The sequence below is a fragment of the Lemur catta genome, chromosome 1 (genome assembly GCF_020740605.2).
Source record: "Lemur catta isolate mLemCat1 chromosome 1, mLemCat1.pri, whole genome shotgun sequence".
Taxonomy (NCBI): domain Eukaryota; kingdom Metazoa; phylum Chordata; class Mammalia; order Primates; family Lemuridae; genus Lemur; species Lemur catta.
Genome location: NC_059128.1, coordinates 121,428,838 through 121,443,338, shown reverse-complemented (window position 1 = coordinate 121,443,338; position 14,501 = coordinate 121,428,838). Strand labels below are relative to the sequence as shown.

Genomic DNA, 14,501 nt, shown 5'->3' with positions numbered 1-14,501 from the left:
AGCTGCTTTATTTATAATTGCCCCAAATTGAAAGAGACCAAGATATTCCTTAGTAGATGAATACATAAACAAACTGTGGTACATTCATACAATGGTATATCATTCAGCAATAAATAGAGATGAGCTATTAAGCCACAATGAGACATATCTGGACGTATATGCAAATTGCTAAAAAGAAGCCAGTGGAAGGCTACATAATGTATGATTTCCACAATATAATACTTTGGAAATCACACAACTATAGATGCAGCAAAAATGTCAGGGGTTACCAGAGATTCAAGGTGAAAGGGGGATGAATAAGTGTAGCACAGGAAATTTTCAGAGTGCTTAAACTATTTTGTGTCATTATGTAGGGGTGGATATATGACATCATGCATTTGTCAAAATACATAGAACTGTACAACAGAAAGAATTAACTGTATGGTAAACCATGGATATTAGTTAATGTATCAATAGTGCTTTATCAATTTTATCAAATATACCAGGTAATGCAATGTAATAATAGAGGAAATTGTGTATAGTGGAGAGGATTATGTGGGAATTCTGTGTACTTTCTGCACAATTTCTCTGTAATTCCAAATTACTCTAAAAATAGTCCGTTAAAATTTTTGAAAGATATACAAAATATCTACACCACAAACTACAAAACATTATTAAGAGTAATTTTAAGAGACAAATAAATGGAAACTTATTTTAAGTTTTTAGATTGGAATATTCAATATTTAAATAACTTATTTCTTTAAAATTTATACATAAGTTCAATGCAGTTACATTCAAGATTCCAGGAACAATTTTTCTAAAACTTGGCAAGCTAATTTTAAAATTTATATAGAAGTTGATAGGGCCCAAACAGCAAAGATTAGCCTGATAAAGAAGAATAAATTTGAAGGACATAAAGTACTAGGTATCAGATGTTATTATAAAGGTACCATAATTGAAGCAGCGTGGTACTGGTACAATGTTAGACAAATAGATTAATGGAGGAAACTATTTTGGGAAACAGGCTCATATGTATTAATTTCAAAAAATAAACTATAAAACAATAATAAAATATATTTTTTCGAAGTAATTCTATTTATATGCATATTGAAAAACAAATTCTTCTTAAAAATAATATAACAAAATATAAATAATCTTATTGTCTTTGGATTAGATTTATGAAAAACAATACAGTAATCACTAACCTTAAATGTAAATGGTTTAAACTAGTTTTAACATTAATAATTTATGTGCATCAAAAGACACTATTAAGAGATTTAAAAAGCAAATGACGGATGGGCCCAGTGGCTTATGCCTGTAATCCTACCATTTTGGGAGGGCAAAGCAGGAGTTTCACTTGAGCCCAGTAGTTTGAGACCAGCCTGTGCTACATAGTGAGACCTTGTCTCTATAAAAAGCAAATGACAGAGTGGGAGATTATTATACAGCACAAATAACCAACAGAAGGCTTTCATTCAGAATATTTAAAGAATTTCCAACAAACCAGTAATGAAAAAAATAACTGAATTTAAAAATAGACAAGTATCATAAACATTTACTTCACAAGAGAAGATATGTAAATGACCAATAAACATCTGAAAGTGCTCAATCTTAGTAATCAGAACACTTGAAATTAAAGTCACAAGGATATTATACTATTAATATATGTTTTCAGTGAGTATAAATTAGAAAGAATAACAGAATCAAGTTATGGTAATTTTTTAGGGCAACTGGAACATTCATAAGCTGCAGGTCATAGTGTAAACTGATACAAACACATTGGAATACTGTTTGGCATTTCTTCTATTTATTGGGAACCCCATTAAGATTAATAGCTGACTTGACATCAGAAACACTGGAGGCTAGAAGGCAATAGGATGGCATATTCGAAGTTCTGAAAGAAAAACTGTCAACCAAGAGTCTTGTATTCAGCAAAACTATCTTTCAAAAAAAAAAAAAAAACACAAAACACCTAAGATAAAATAGATTCTCAAAGAAATAAAAATTAAGAGAATTGGTGCTATATTTGGATTGTCTGTTCTGTTCCATTGGTCTGTGTCCCTGCACTTGTGCCAATATCAAGCAGTTTTAATAAACATAGCTTCGTAGTATAGTTTGAAGTCTGGCAAATTAATACCTCCCATTTTGTTTTTGAGGCTTAAAATTGCTTTTGCTAAACGGGGTCTTCTCTGGTTCCACACAAAGTGTAAATTATTCTTTCTATATCTTTGAAAAATGATATTGATAATTTAATAGGGATTGCATTGAATCTGTAGATAACTTTGGGCAGTATAGTCATTTTAACAATGTTGACTCTTCTGATCCACGAGCATGGTATGGTTTTCCACCTATTTACATGTTCTGCGATTTCCTTCCTCAGTATTTTGTAGTTCTCCCTATAGAGGTCCTTTACCTCCTTAGTTAAATATATTCCTAGGTATTTTATTTTCTTTGTTGCTATTTTGAAGGGTATTGTGTCCTTAACAAAGCAGACAAAAACATACTCTGGGGAAAAGATTCCTTACTTAATAAATGGTGCTGGGAAAACTAAATAGCCACATGTAGAAGACTGAAACAGGACCCACAGATTTCACCTCTCACAAAAATAAAATCACGGTGGATAACAGATTTAAACCTTAAATGGGAAACGATTAGAATTCTAGAAGAAAATGTAGGAAAGACTCTTACAGACATTGGTCTAGGCAAAGAATTTATGAAGAAGACCCCTAAGGCTATCACAGCAACAACAAAAATAAATGAATGGGACCTGATTAAATTGAAAAGCTTCTGCACAGCCAAAGAAACAGTCATGAAAATAAACAGACAGCCTACAGAATGGGAAAAAATTTTCGCATACTACACATCAGATAAAGGACTGATAACTAGAATTTAATTAGAACTCAGGAAAATCAGCAAGAAAAAAATCAAACAACCCTATCAAAAAGTAGGCAAATGACATGAATAGAAATTTTTCAAAAGAAGATATAAGAATGGCGAACAAACATATGAAAAAAATGCTCAACATCCCTAATCGTCAGGGAAATGCAAATCAAAACCACAATGAGATACCACTTAACTCAAGTGAGAATTGCCTTTATCAAAAAGTCCGAAAACGACACATGTTGGCATGGATGCAGAGAGACAGGAACACTCATACACTGCTGGTGGGACTGCAAACTAGTGCAACCCCTGTGGAAAGCATTATGGAGATACCTTAAACAGATTCAGGTAGATCTACCATTCAGTCCAGCAATCCCATTATTGGGCATCTACCCAGAAGAACAAAAGTCATTCTATAACAAAGACACCTGTCCCCGAATGTTTATACCAGCACAATTCACAATTTCAAAGATGTGGAAACAACCCAAATACCGATCAATCCATGAATGGATTATTTAATTGTGGTATATGTATACCATGGAATATTACTCAGCTGTAAGAAATAACGATGATACGACATCTCTTTGGTTCTCCTGGAGAGAATTGGAACCCATTATATTAAGTGATGTATCCAAAGAATGGAAAAACAAGCATCACATGTATTCACCAGAAAACTGGTTTCTCTGATCATCACCTAAATGCACATCGGGGTAGGGTACCAATTGGATATCAGACTCAGACAGGGGGTGGGGGGAGGGTATGGGTGTATGCCTACATGATGAGTGCATTACGCACCATCTGGGGAATGGTCATACTTGAAGGTGCTGACTTGGGGAGGTGGGGGGTAGGGGAAAGGAATGGAAGTATGACTACATGGTGAGTGCCAGGCGCACTGTCTGGAGAATGGACACGCTTGAGGCTCTGACTCAGGGGGATGGGCAGGACATGGACAATGTTTATAACCTGAACTTATGTACCCCCATGATGAGCTGAAATAAAAAAAAATTAAGAGAATTAATTGCTAGAAGAGGAGGTTTATGAAAATACTAAAGAAAGGTCTTTAGGAAGCAAGCAGTTTACCTCAGATGGTAATCTGAATCACACAAAAAAGAGAAGGGATAAAAGTAATTCTATGAGTGCATTGTGCACCGTCTGGGAATGGTCGTGCTTGAAGGTGCTGGCTCTGGGAGGTGGGAGGGCAGGGGATGGAGGTATGACTACAAGGTGAATTCCAGGCGCACTGTCTGGAGAATGGTCACGCTTGAGACTCTGACTCAGGGGGATGGGCGGGACACAGACAATGTATATAACTTGAGCTTTTGTACCCCCATGAAGAGCTGATATAAAAAAAATAAAAATAAATAAATTAATATCAAGAACTAAAAAAAAGAGTAATTCTATAGTTATAAAAGATAGTATAAAGTGTGTATTTCATTTCTTTTCTTTTTTTATTAATTTAAAAAGTAATTGTGTAAACAATGAGCATAAGATTGTGTTTCTAGGTCAATCATATATAGACATGTAATATATTTCACAGTATTAGGAAAAAGTGTAGAGTTGGGTGAAGAAAATGATAAGACATAGTATCCTGAATTTACAGGAACAAATGATAAGAGCCAAAAAGTATAAATAACGTTAATAAAAGAAACACTATAAATATATACTTATTTTTCTTGTCTCCCTTTATTTAGGAGGCATAAAGTTATATAAAAAAATAATTCTAACAATAATTATACCAATGTCTTCAATATTTATAGGTATAAAAGGTATAACAGTAGCACAAATGGGAAAGAGGAAAGAGAGCTACATAGAAGTCACATTTCTGTATCTCATGAATTTAATTAGTATAAATCTGAGGTAGAATTTAAAATTGACTGTGTTGATGGTAACACAATTCTGAACATTCTAGTAACAATTTAATTGGACACTTGACAAATTATAGGATATGTTATATGTTTTTTAAAAAATAGCTCAGTGAACTCTGGGCATAATAGGATATAGAAAGGAAATAAAAGTGGGAAGATATTGTAAATGAGGAAAATTGTGTCTTACTAGATTATAAATTTCTTTAACAGGTATTTTTCATTACTAATGTTTAACCCTGTCTCCCCTCAGTGAGTTGCCTCCCTGCTTATCTAAGAATCTTTGCATGGTCATTTCAAGTGAATGAGTCCTTTTTACATATACCAGTTGAAGAAAGAACCAGATCAGCTGAAATTTATCTGCTATTGTTACTCAGTTTTGTTTTGCTAAGATCTTATTATTTTCACAATTGTTGTTACCTGCATTTTGAAAACTTGTTCTGCCCAATTTGATAAATCTTTGTTCATTTTGGTAATTATGGCCCAGCTGGTCCCTGCCTTTATACACATTCCAGTTGTGGTACATTTGTGATGCTAAAGTCATAGTGCAACCTTTAACACTTATTCATGAATTTAGCTACTTATCAAAACAAAGACATCGTTCTACAGTGTCTGGTGTCCAGGTCACAACAGGTTTCTAACTCTCACAGCTTTCTAGCCATTAGATGTGCTGCTAGAAACAGATTTTACCCACAAAACTTTAGGCCCAGTAGTTGACTTTAGTTGATCGGTCCTTATTACTACTTTCTAATATTAATTTCCTCTTAGTGACTTTCGTATTTTTTTCTGTTATTGGACCTGGTTAGTATTTTCTAAATCCAACAAAAATGTCAAATTACATAAAAATTTGAATGGAAAGGGACCCAGTCTCATTCCTGGGATATATGCAAATTTAACCATATCCTCCTGCCAAACTACAAACTACATGCTAAAAGGTCCAAAGAAGGTATGCCATCTTCAGTCCACAAAATATCTTGTTATTGTTTTCCATCACTGATGCCTACTTGATTTAAGTTTAAGTAACATTAAAAGGGCATTAAAATATTCCTGGATGAGTCCAAAGATGTCTGCTCCACAGTAATTTTCTGTGACTATGGAGGTCATTTTTTTCAAGTTGACCTGTAAAAAAAAAAATGTATGTTCCCTTCACCAGCTATATCCATATGGTATCAATGTGATTTAATGTAAACTTGAAAGTCATGTTATTATCATGAACTCTGTAGGATATTTTCATTTTCCAAAAGAGATAGCATTGTATGGGGAAAGCACTGATTCTGACTCAGGGGGATGGGCAGGACGTGGGCAATATATATAACCTGAACTTTTGTATCCCCATAATAAGCTGAAATTAAAAAAAAGAATTATGAGGCATTGTTTGTGAAAAAATTCTTCTATTACCTAGATATGTGGTCTTTGTCATTTCTAAGCTTTGACATACTGAGACTTATATGATTGTTAACAGACCTTCCAATTCTAATTTTTGGCGATTTGACAAAGACATTTTATCATAACTCGTATTCATTAATAAAAAAGCTAATTAAGTTAGTATTACACACATACATCACATTTTTATAAGAATTACCTTACAAAGTGTTGTAAAATCTACTTCTTTCTATAGAGACTGATATAGAACACTTGAAAGATGCTTCTGGAAACATTTATCAAAGCCTGAATTTAAGACACAAGTAAAGAATCTCCCTGGTAAGAAAAAAATTTTCAAAGCTAATATTTCCCATTTATTTTTCTTTAAAATTAAAGTGTGTATCTTCAATAACAATAATACTTACATATTATTATTACATAGGCCAAGATCCTCATGAATTCTTGGGGAAAGTATGTCCAATGCTATTCTAGTCACTTTATATTTCCGGTTTAAATATAAAGTTATTAAATACTTTGAATTTGCAAAAAGCAGAAAGGCTAGATGATGGCTATAGTAAGTAAAGGAGAATAACAGTTATAAGCTTCCAATTTTCTCTGTATTTTAAAATGTCAGGCATAGTAGTGATATCTTATCTATACTGGAGTCCTTTAGTTGTACAATATTGTTCAGAGATTGTATCCTGCTTTTAATCCAGAAATAACAATGTTAGACCAACCATTCTTTGATCTCTGGTATGATACCAGAAGGCACAGATGGTTTAATAGAGAAATAAGGGAAACACTCGAAGAGAGACCCTCCAATGCCACTATCATCCAGAGGTGATTGTGTGCATGCCCTAGGTTGTTCCCTTGGACAAGCAACATTAGAAACTCCACATTGCAGGGGAAAGAGACTTTAGTAAAATAATCTGCCTAATCACTAAACAAACAACCAAACAACAACAACATGCCCCTGGAAAAAAAGAAAATTATTATCCAGACTTGGTATATTACATATCTAAAATGTCCAGTTATTAGCATAAAATTATGAGTCATTCCAAGAAATAGCAAAGTATGACCCATAGACAGAAAAAAAAGCAGTCAACAAAAACTACTTGTGAGAACCCTAGATGTTAGACTTAGCAGACAATTCTTACAAAGCTGTTATTATAAATATGTTAAAGGAACTAAAGGAAACAATTCTTAAAAAAGAAAAGGAAGATATGATGACAATGTCTCATTCAATAGAAAATATCTACGAAGAAATAGAAAAGATTTTTTTACAAAGGACCACATGGAAATTATGTTGTTAAAAAGTACAAAAACTGGAAAGAAAAGTTCCCTAGAGGGACTCAAGTACATTTGAAATATCAGAAGAAATGATCTTCAAACTACAGTTATTAGGAACACTAGAAAAAGTGAAAATAGATAAAGGAATAGAAAAAAATACTTGAGGAAATAGTAGCTGAAAACATTGAAAAGTATTTATTGGTAAATATGAGTCTATGTATTGAAGCTCAATGAAATCTAAGTAGAATAAAAACAAGTCCACAGCCACACCCATCATAGCAAAAATATTGAAAGGAAAAGAGAAAAGCTTAAAAGCAGCAAGAGAAAAACAACGTATCATATAAAAGGAAACCCCACTAAGATTAAAAGCTGAATTACCATTAGGAATTATTAAGGCCAGAAGGCAGTGGGATAGCATATTCAATTTGCTAAATAAAGGTCTTTCAACTAAGAATATTATATCCAGAAAAACTATTTTTCAAATATGGAAGTAAAATGAAGATATTCCTAAATAAATAAAAAATGAGAGAATTCACTGCTTGTAGAACTACTTTCCCCAAAATATAAAATTACTTCTGACATTAACTTTTAATCCCATAAAATGAGCATGGGTTAAATGAATTCTGTAATTTTGAAAGACCACATCAATGCATATTCCATCTCCTTTTTGCTCTTATTGATTTAAAAAGCAATTATATAATTGTATTGTTGGGACTTTAAAATATAGACATGTAATATATTCCACCATAGCAACACAAAGGAAATAGTTGGAAGTGATGAATTGTAATAAAAAAGTAACAAGAGCTCCAAGATGGCTAACTAGGAACATTTGCTATCCACCTCCTCCACAAAGAAGAACCAAAATAGTAAGTACTTCGAATAGATCATATAAGAGAGAACACTAGAATTTATCAGAAAACTCTCAGGAAATGCCTCAGGCATGGAAGGAAAGGGAAGTAAGGCTTCCAGCTTTGCAAGGATAAGATGAGAGACCAGAGAATCTCCCAAGTGTGGGAAAAGAGTAAGTGAGAGATACCCAATGAGACACAAACCCATTGCAGACTCCTGCAGTCTTAGCCATGTGACAGCCCTTGACCGTTGCAGGCCCTGAGCCTAGTATAGGGAGCTGACTGGAGTCCGTGCAATGTCATTGCTCCAGAGAGGGAGCTCATGCTGGGTCACAAGCATACCCTAAGACCCAAGCAACAATAGCATGGTACCATTTTTAGAGCCCGGCTTCCACCAGACTGAATCCTGCCCTGGAGTCCAACACCTCCCACATCTCCATGTGCCTGGAGCTCCATTGACATCCTCCCACATCCACCAAGAAGACTGCAGTGGTGCAGCAGTTGGACCCAGCAGTGTGATAGGGTCCCCAGCACACTAGCCCACACGATGTTCAACACCCCAGGTAAAGGGTGGTGCAGTGCACTGGGAAAGTTGCCTTGAGACAAAAAGAGCTGAAGAACGTACTCTCCAGAGGTTGAAAGCAACCTTCCTGGGGCTTCTGTAACTGACAGAAACCCTGCTTTCACCAGCAGCAGGGTTTCTGTGTACTTGCACATACCCTGAGAACAAGGTTTCACCACCCATTACCACCATCAGAGTCCAAAATATGTGCCTACCAGAGCCTGAGAACCACCTATCTGGGGCCACTACCGCTGACAGCAACTCCACCCCACCCTGCAACAGGGCCACTGTGCAGTTGTATATGCCCTGAAAACAGGTTTCCCCACTACTGCTGCCAACTAGGCATACTGCTCAGGGACCTTGGGATTGCCTACCCTGCCCTCCACAACATAGATCCTTGTGTACCACCAGTGGACCTGAAGATAGGCCTGCCTGGCCTGGCATTGCACCCACAGTGCCTAAAGATGGACCTGAGGGCCTGAGGATTGCCCTTCCCTGTTAGTCACCATGGGCGTATGTGAACACCACAAGGAGGCCTAATAACAGGCTCAGAACACCTATCACTAGCACCAAAACACATCATCTGGAAGCCAGGGTATCACCCTCCCCATCCATCACTACTGGCATGTATGCACTCTTCCCAGGGGCCCAAGGCCCACTCAGCCTGCTGCCACCACCACTGTAACTACCCACACAAGAGCTGGGGCCTGGAGACTAGCCTACCCAGCCAGTCTTAACCACCACTAATACCAGTGCATGCTACCTGGGAACCTAAGGATTGTACTCCCATTATTACTGCAATTTCCTATGCCACATATGGTGCCCAGGTTCCCAAGGATTAACCTATGTGTGTGGCCCACCATTGCCCCAGCCAGCACTTGAACAAGCCACCAGGAGGCTCAGGAATAAGCCTACCAGGACCCACTGACACCAGTGCCTGCATATACTGCCCAGGGGCCCAAGGAAAGGCATGCTTGGCCCACTGCTGCCATCAATAAGGCCCAAGGAATAGCCCACTTGACATCCCCATCTCCAGCAAAGCTTCCCCACAGCCTCCACTAACAGCTGCAACCTAAGCCACTAAGAAAATTACAGGCATCACTGATGCTGCTTACAGCTGAAGAAATCATATGGAGACTATACTGCTTCACACACCCAGAATCAAAGCTAAAGAGCCCTACTCACCCAACACCATAGATACATCTTCAGGAAAACGTCTTCCTCTAGGAAACCAATCCAAACAATTGGGAGAAGTGACTTATACCAGATGCACAGATCTCAAAGTGAGGACACAAGAAATATGAAAAAGCAAGTAAATGCGACACCTCCAAAGGACCACAATAATTCTCCAGCAACAGATTTCATTGAAAAAGAAATTTATAAAATGCATAAAAAAGATTTCAAAATAATATTAAAGAAGCTCAGTGAGATATAAGAGGACACAGATGATCAATACAGATCAATCAGAAAAACAATTCAGAATAGGAATGAAAAATATGCCAAAGAAATATAAGAAAACCAAACAGAAATTCTGGCACTAAAGAATTCAATGAGTGAGATGAAAAGTACAACTAGGAGCGTCAACAATAATCTAGACCAAGCAGAAGAAAGAATTTTAGAACTTGAAGAGAGATTTTTTGAAATTACACAGAGAAAAAAAAAATGAAAAAAGCCTATGTGATGTATGGGACCCCATAAAGGACCAAATATTGAAATTTGGGTGTTCCAGATGGTAGATCTTCTCCAAGGCACATGATAGTCAAACTGTCAAAAATCAAAGACAAAGAGAGAATTTAAAACAGCAAGAAAAAAGTGTGAAGTCACATATAAGGGACCCTTGCCCCATCAGACTAACAGTGGACTGCTCAACAGAAACCTTATAGGCTAGGAGAAAATAAGGTGATACATTCAAAGGAATGATATTTAAAAACAAATAAACAAAAACAACCACCTGTCAACCAAGAATACTGAACCCAGCAAAGTTACCCTTCATAAATGAAAGAGAAATAAAGTATTTTGCATACAAGCCAAATTGAGAGAATTAATCACTACTAGACTGAAACTACAAGAAATGCTAAATAGAATCCTACACCAAAATGTGAAAGGACAATATCTATCATCATAAAAACACACAAAACTATAAAACTTACTGGAAATGCAAGCACACAAATGATGAAGAGAAAGAACTCAAATGGTACTACTACAGAAAACCACCACACTGCAATTATAGGCAATAAGAGAGAAAGAAAGAAATAAAGAATATACAAAACAACAGGAAAACAACAAAATGACAGGAACAAGTTCTCATATATCAATAATAACCTTGAGTGTAAATCGATTAAATTTTCCACTAAAGATATAGACTGGCTGAATGGATTTAAAATAAAAAGTGACCCAACTATATGCTGCCTAAAAGAAACTCACTTTACCTGTAAAGACACATATAGACTGACAATATAGGGGCATAAAAAATATTTCACACAAATAGAAATCAGAAGTGAGCAGGATTCAGATATTAAGAAAATAGACATTAAGTCAAAAACAGTAAAAACAGAAGGAAGAACATTTAGAAAGAGAATATAATAATTCTAAACACCCAAGACTAGAGCACCCAGATATATAAAGCAAATATTATTAGATCAAAAGGGAGAGATAGACTCCAATACAATAATAGTTGAAGACTTCAACACCACACTCTCAGCATTAGACAGATAATCTAGATACAAAATCAACAAAGAAACATTGGACTTAAACAGTATTTTAGACCAAATATATCTAACAGACATTTACAGAACATTTTATCCAATAGTTGCAGAATACACATTCTTCTCATTGGCATGTAGATAATTCTCCAGGCCATAAAATAAGTATTAAAAAATTTTTAAAAATTGAAATCATATCAAGTATTTTCTCAGACCAAAATGGAATAAAACTAAAAATCAATAATCAGAGGAACTTTGGAAGCTGTACAAATACATGGAAATTAAAAAACATGTTCCTGAATGACCACTGGATCAATGAAGAAATTAAGAAGTTGGAGATTAAAGAGAGCTTGTTTAATGGGTACAAACAGAATAAGTTTAAATGTTCAATAACAGAGTTGGGTGACTATATTTAACAATAATGTATCTTATATTTCAAAATAGTTAGAACAAAGGCCTGCAAATGTTCCCAACACATAAAAACGATAAATACTTGATGTGATGGATATCCTAAATAAACTCACTTGATCATTACACATACCATGCATGAAACAAAATATCACATGTACCCCATAAATATGTACAAATATTATGTATCAATAAAAAGAGAAAATGAAAAGATATGGTAACCTGAAGCTGTAGGAACAAATGAATAGGACCATAAATTGTGAATAAGGTAATATAATAGCATTGTAAATATATACTTCTTTCTTAGCTTCTTTAAAAAGCATAGGAGGAGAATCAAGATGGCAGATCAGAAAGCAGCTGATACAGATGGGAAGGAATAAGTGAAAGAACTCCGAAAGTATGAAGAATCAAACGGAAAGGACACCCACAAAGAGAAATACCAGCTCTCTAGCAATGGACATTAATAAAACTCAGAACACCAACATGACAGAAGAATTTCAAACATGGACCATCAGAAAACTGAACGATGTGTAAGAAAAAAGTGGTAACGAACACAGAGAAACCACAAAAAAATCCAGGTAATGGAAGAAAAATTCATTAAAGAAATCAAAATATTAAAGAAAAATCAAACCAAACCCCTGGAAATGAAAAATTTATTCAGGGAACTACAAAACACAGTGGAAAGCTTCAAGAGCAGGGTAGATCAAATAGAATCTCAGAGAGTGAAGATAACACCTTCCAATTAAATAAGTCAGTCACAGAGATAGAGCAAAGAAATAAAAGACTAGAGTACTCAAGAAATGTGGGATTATGTGAAGAAGGCTAACATGAGAGGTATAGGCATTTGTGAGGATGAAGAAGACAAAACGCAAGGGTATTTGAAGATATAATTGAGGAAAATTTCCCAGGCCTTCCTAAAAACTTAGATATACAGGTACAAGAGGCCCAAAAGACCCCTGGGAGATTCATCGAAAATAGGAAGACACCATGTCATGCAGTCATCAGACTGACCAAAGTATCCACTACAGAGGCCCTTCTTCAAGCTAGCTGTAAGGTGAAAGAAACAAGTAACATACAAAGGAAAGCCCATCCAAATAATGCCAGATTTCTCAACTGAAATCTTACAAGCAAGAAGAGACTGGGGCCCCATCCACACTCTTCTAAAACAGAATAATACCCAGCCTAGAATCTTGTGCCCAGCAAAGCTAAGTTTTGTGTACAAAGGAGAAATTAAGACATTCTCAGATAAACAAAGACTGAGAGAATTCACCAAGACAAGGCCATCCTTCCAAGATGTACTCAAAACAGAGTTGCACATGGACCAGCATAAGAAACACTCACAAATGTAAAACTACTCAAAAGCTAAAGATCAAAGTCCAGATACCACAATGATTCAAGAGAAAAAACATAATAATGAAGTTCTACCCAACAGGATGAACACAAATTTTCCCTACCTATCAGTTCTCTCAATAAATGTGAATGGCTTGAACTCCCCACTCCCGAGGCACAGGCTGGCCCAATGGATAAAAAAATACAAGCCAAGTATCTGCTGTCTCTAGGAAACTCATCTAACCTGCAAAGATGGATTTAGACTGAAAATAAAGGGATGGAAATTGATACTTCAAGCAATCAGAAGCCAAAAGAAGGTTGGCATGGCAGTTTAAATTTTAGATAACTTAGTTTTTAAATCAACAAATGCAGTGAAAGACAAAAGACAGTCACTATATAATGCTGAAGAGTACAGTTAAACAAGAAGACATAACTATACTTAGATGCACCCAGATTCATAAAGCAAATGCTACTTCAACTAAAACAAATGATAAACAGCAACACTATAATAGTCAGAGACTTCAATTGCATGCTGACAGGTCAGGACAGATCCTCCGAACAGAAAATAAACAAACAAACAAAAAAATGGACTTAAACAGAATGCTAGAACAAATGGGCCTGACTGACATTTACAGGACATTCTATCCAAACTCCACTGAATATATGTTCTTCACATCAGCTCATGGGACATTCTCTAAGATTGACCATATCCTAGGACACAAAGCATGTCTTAAAAAATTTAAAAAAAAAAGAAATTATACCATGCATCTTCTAAAATCACAGTGGAATAAAAGTAGAAATCAACTGTAACAGAAATTCTCATTTCGGGGGGCTGAAAGATGGCAGAGTTGTGGTGACCTCCTGGATTCGTGCTCCTGGAGAGGAAGGCGTGGATCTCAGCCTGCCACAATGCTAGAGGATCGCTCCCCCACAAGAACAGTGGTGTGAATCCATGGAGAATCAGCATGGCACACAGAGAGCAAGAAAAGGCTGAGGTGAACAGGAAATCAGATCGTGAAAATCTTGAAAGTGTGAGACGGACAATAGAGAGGGAAGTGTGGGATGGCTGTACCCACCTCACCAGCGAGTGAGGGGGGTTCAGCCCCACAGGAAAGCGGCCTGTTTCCCCACTGACCTTCACACCCACTCAATTAGGAATCTGCCTTAAGCCAGTGCAGAATCACTGCGGGAGATGCGGGGCTCTGTGGAGAGGAGACAATAGTGGGAGGCATTTTGGACTTTGGAGCTATGTGAGTGGACTGCAATTGGTGGGAGAGGG

The 14,501-nt window shown here is 36.1% G+C and overlaps 1 protein-coding gene across 2 annotated transcripts in view; it reads left to right on the top strand.

Moving 5' to 3' along the window:
* The window catches only part of CCDC7 (coiled-coil domain containing 7), an 80,365-nt gene extending 73,943 nt beyond the window's left edge, over nucleotides 1-6,422 (top strand). For both annotated transcript variants that reach the window (XM_045554039.1, XM_045554017.1), the window contains one exon: nucleotides 6,340-6,422. The gene's annotated coding sequence lies outside the window, so the exon portion shown is untranslated. The remainder of the gene's footprint in view (nucleotides 1-6,339) is intronic.
* Nucleotides 6,423-14,501: the final 8,079 nt, after the last annotated feature.